This window comes from Petromyzon marinus, chromosome 55 (assembly GCF_048934315.1).
Source record: "Petromyzon marinus isolate PM22_M1 ecotype Great Lakes invasive population chromosome 55, UKy_Petmar_22M1.pri1.0, whole genome shotgun sequence".
NCBI classification, from domain to species: Eukaryota; Metazoa; Chordata; class Hyperoartia; order Petromyzontiformes; family Petromyzontidae; genus Petromyzon; species Petromyzon marinus.
Window position 1 is genome coordinate 13,207,906 of NC_133721.1, and position 5,258 is coordinate 13,213,163.

The window sequence follows — 5,258 nt, forward strand, 5'->3', positions numbered from 1 at the left end:
CCAAGCAGACGTGCGCGCGCGGTGACGTCACCACAGTCTGCGTGATGACGTCACTCTCAATTCGGACGCTTGTGCGTGATGACGTCACTTCCCCCCCCACCCATTCTCCACCCCGGGTGAGTTTAAACTAAATCTGCTTAAATCTTGACTTCGGGGCCGTTCATAAATGAAGTTATGCGATTTTGTAGGATTTTTGACCCCCCCCCCACCCTCATTCTTGGTTCTTTCAGTAAAGTCACCACGTAGAAGGGAAACAATAAAATAATAAAAATATAAAACAATAAAATTCTCACGACCTTTCGACTGCAACACAAGCAATCATCATCAGGTGTGAAAACCTCGTCACGCGGCGTCACAAAAAGTCAGACCCCCCCCTCAAATATGACGTCACAAAGCTCTGCCCCCCCCCCCCCCAAAACACCATATTTCCATTTTGAAAATAAAGCATGTTTCAAATCGCTTTAAACTATTGTCATTGTACTCTTTGGTTCTTTCGGTAAAGTAACGTAGGTAAAATGAGTTGTACCTGTGGTGATTGCTATATCGGGGAGACGAAACGACATTTCTGACCGAATCCGCGAGCACAAATCAGATTTGAAACACGGCAGAACGAATTCTTCGGCCGTGGCTGATCATTGTTTCAACACAGCGGGTTCTCATGACATTGTCTTCTCCGATACCAACGTACTATGCAAACCTCCCGGTTATTATCATAGATTTGTCCATGAAGCCATCCAGATATACAAACATAAACACAACTTCAACCGAGAGGATGGTTTCAAATTGAGCAACCATTGGAAAGATGTCATAAACCAAGTCAAACGTTAGCTGCCTTATAATTGTACAGCCATTTCCATTGCTCTCAGTGGGTTGTATGTACTGGTGTATCTCTCCCCCCGAACCCCCTGCAGCATAACAAAAGGCGGCTTAACTTAGCCCCTCCCCCTCCCCACCCACGTCCCTTCCTGGCTCCTCCCCCCCCCTTAACTCAGCCCTCCCCCCACCCACGTCCCTTCTTGGCTCCTCCCCCCCCTTAACTCAGCCCTCCCCCTCACCCAAGTACCTTCCTGGCTCCTCCCCCCACTTAACTCAGCCCTCCCCCCGCCCACGTCCCTTCTTGGCTCCTCCCCCCCCCTTAACTCAGCCCTCCCCCCCACCCAGGTACCTTCCTGGCTCCTCCCCCCGCTTAACTCAGCCCTCCCCCCACCCACGTCCCTTCTTGGTTCCTCCCCCCCCCCCTTAACTCAGCCCTCCCCCCCACCCACGTCCCTTCCTGGCTCCTCCCCCCCCTTAACTCAGCCCTCCCCCCACCCACATCCCTTCTTGGCTCCTCCCCCCCCTTAACTCAGCCCTCCCCCACACCCACGTCCCTTCCTGGCTCCTCCCCCCCCCCTTAACTCAGCCCTCCCCCCACCCACGTCCCTTCTTGGCTCCTCCCCCCCCTTAACTCAGCCCTCCCCCCCACCCACGTCCCTTCCTGGCTCCTCCCCCCCTGACCTGTATATATAATCCGGCTGTCTCAGCTGTCCACTTGACACAGATATTCTGCTGTGACTGTTCCACCTGAAGACGGAAGCTTGTGTTGCCTCCGAAACGTCGTGATTTAATTTAGTTGTTTTATTTTATTTTACCTACGTGAATTTACCGAAAAAAACAAAGAGTATGAATCCTTGCAGTCACGAAAGCTTCAAATCTATAATATTGTCATTGTAGTGCGTATTTAATGTGGTGCTGCACTCTGATGTTGTAGGAATGTTGTTATAACAATTATTTAGTTATTATATAAATTATATATTTATTTGAAGTTGTTCATTTTGATGTGACGTCACATTTCTCAACCACCCCCCTAGGTGTGTGACGTCATTTATGGACGGCCCCTTAAAGCTTTTGTATGGCTGCTGCTACTGCTGCTGATGTAGATGCAGAGCAACACGACTACAATGTCACGTTCAGATGGTCAAGCCAGCAGATAACCACGTCAGGAGCAAGCGGAGTCGTGTATCATCATCATTATGGCTGTGATGTCTCCTTCTTCGTATTCGTGGATCGGGCGAGGGGGGCATTGCGTCGTTCCACGTTGTGCTCCGGTCTCTGTTATGGATGACCGCAGTCGCCACACTACTACTGGAGAGTTTTGTGCATCATCATCATCATCAGGGTATCGGCATCTTGCTGCTGCCGTGGTTTGTGCAGTGGATGCGGTTGAGAGTGGACCGTGAGCAGCTTCGTGGACGATCAAACCCCTGGGGATCGTCCGCGTTGGGTCTTTCACTGAGGCGGCGCGTGCGTGTGCGCGTGTGCGGCTCACTCAGAGGAGGAGTTGGAGACGCTGCTGCTGAAACTGGAGCGTGCCACTAAGAGGTGGGGCCTTGCCATCAGCCCCACCAAAACTTAGCACTTGCCTGGGTATTTTGTACCATCGGACACTCCACCCCCACAACTCCCAATCGGTGATGGGGCAGTTGTGGAGAGAGTGGAGAGTTTCCCATATCTGGGCAATGTGCTCATGACCGGCTCCGGTTTAACAGCAGAGGTCTAACTCCGAATCAGTCGAGCGGCAATATCTTTTCATCGGTTGCGTAACGCTGTGTGGAAGGTACCTGGTCTGTCTCTCCGCACGAAGCTTCGGGTCTTCTCGGCTACGGTAATTTCCCTCCCTTCTCTACGCTTGCGAAACCTGGACCCCCCTAATGGAACATCTTCGCCGGTTAGAAACATTTAAGTTGGCCTTCCTACGATCTATCCTGTGTTTAACCAGGCTGGATTGTGTGAGGAGCTCACAAATCCTTGAAAGATTTGGGCAAGGTCCGATCGGTGAGCTCCTCCGGCAGGCAAGGCTGCGTTGGCTGGGTCATGTAGCCCGCATGCCCAGCCACCGCATGCCTAAACAGCTTTGGTTCGGCCGGATCGAGGGGGCTAAGCGGGCACGTCACGGGCTAGAGAAGAGATGGAGTGATGTTGTGCAGAAGGACGTGGAGCTGGGTGGACTTGCCGATGAGCGGTACCAGCGGTGTCAAGATCGGCCTCTGTGGAGGAGGCTCGTGAAGGACGCTACTGGACAGTTGGAGGCAGTCGCCCTCCAACAACAACGGAGGGGGGAGGAGCGACACTCACAACAACGAGTGGAACGCCGGGTGGCTAATGCACAGCAAGTTGGCACAGTAGGGGGCACAGGTGGTGCATCAGCCACTCGTCTCAGTCAGTCGACCCGTGGCATCTGGGTCTGCCCGGTGACCTCCTGCCAGCGGGAGTTCGACACTTCACGTGGCCTCAAGGTGCACCTAGCCTGGCACAAGCGTCGTGGTGACGTCACCGCCACTTAGTGGCGAATGGCGGTTGTTGTGTGTGTGTGCGAGTTCTTTTGAACTCCTTTCAGCTCTCCCAAGTTTCATCGGGGATGAACTCGCATCGTTCAATGCTGATAGTACAGTGAGTGTACGTTTGCCCACTGACAAAGAAATGATCAGTCTATAATTTTAATGGTTGCTTTATTTGAACAGTGAGAGACAGAATAACAACAACAAAATCCAGAAAACCGCATGTCAAAAATGTTATAAATTGATTTGCATTTTAATGAGGGAAATAAGTATTTGACCCCCCGCAATCAGAAAGATTTCTGGCTCCCAGGTGTCTTTTATACAGGTAACGAGCTGAGATTAGGAGCACACTTAAAGGGAGTGCTCCTAATCTCAGCTTGTTACCTGTATCAAAGACACCTGTCCACAGAAGCAATCAATCAATCAGATTCCAAACTCTCCACCATGGCCAAGACCAAAGAGCTCTCCAAGGATGCCAGGGACAAGATTGTAGACGTACACAGGGCTGGAATGGGCTACAAGACCATTGCCAAGCAGCTTGGTGAGAAGGTAACAACAGTTGGTGCGATTATTCGCAAATGGAAGAAACACAAAATAACTGTCAATCTCTCTCGGCCTGGAGCTCCATGCAAGATCTCGCCTCGTGGAGTTGCAATGATCATGAGAACGGTGAGGAATCAGCCCAGAACTACACGGGAGGATCTTGTCAATGATCTCAAGGCAGCTGGGACCATAGTCACCAAGAAAACAATTGGTAACACACTATGCCGTGAAGGACTGAAATCCTGCAGCGCCCGCAAGGTCCCCCTGCTCAAGAAAACACATACATGCCCGTCTGAAGTTTGCCAATGAACATCTGAATGATTCAGAGGACAACTGGGTGAAAGTGTTGTGGTCAGATGAGACCAAAATGGAGCTCTTTAGCATCAACTCAACTCGCCGTGTTTGGAGGAGGAGGAATGCTGCCTATGACCCCAAGAACACCATCCCCACCGTCAAACATGGAGGTGGAAACATTATGCTTTGGGGGTGTTTTTCTGCTAAGGGGACAGGACAACTTCACCGCATCAAAGGGACGATGGACGGGGCCATGTACCGTCAAATCTTGGTGAGAACCTCCCTACCTCAGCCAGGGCATTGAAAATGGGTTGTGGATGGGTATTCCAGCATGATAATGACCCAAAACACACGGCCAAGGCAACAAAGGAGTGGCTCAAGAAGAAGCACATTAAGGTCCTGGAGTGGCCTAGCCAGTCTCCAGACCTTAATCCCATAGAAAATCTGTGGAGGGAGCTGAAGGTTCGAGTTGCCAAACGTCAGCCTCGAAACCTGAATGACTTGGAGAAGATCTGCAAAGAGGAGTGGGACAAAATCCCTCCTGAGATGTATGCAAACCTGGTGGCCAACTACAGGAAACGTCTGACCTCTGTGATTTCCAACAAGGGTTTTGCCACCAAGTACTAAGTCATGTTCTGCCGAGGGGTCAAATACGTATTTCCCTTATTAAAATGCAAATCAATTTATAACATTTTTGACCTGCGTTTTTCTTGATTTTTTTGTTGTTATTCTGTCTCTCACTGTTCAAATAAACCTACCATTATATTTATAGACTGATCATTTCTTTGTCAGTGGGCAAACGTACAAAATCAGCAGGGGATCAAATACCTTTTTCCCTCACTGTATAACGCAAAAAATAACAGAAATGTTTCATTGTTCCTTTCAGAGAAAGAGGAAACAAAGAGTTGACTCCGGCTCAGTTGAATATTAATTCGCGTACAATTCCTCATTTTTTTTCTCTGCATGCCGAACAAAAGTACGGGGTTTCGTGGTCACGTGCCCATGCCTCCAGGCAGTTTCACCCACAGGGAGTTTCCTTCTTGCGGTTTTTGCGCTCTCCCAAGCGGGTTGATGCTCTCGCATCGTAGAAGGTTGAGCGCACGG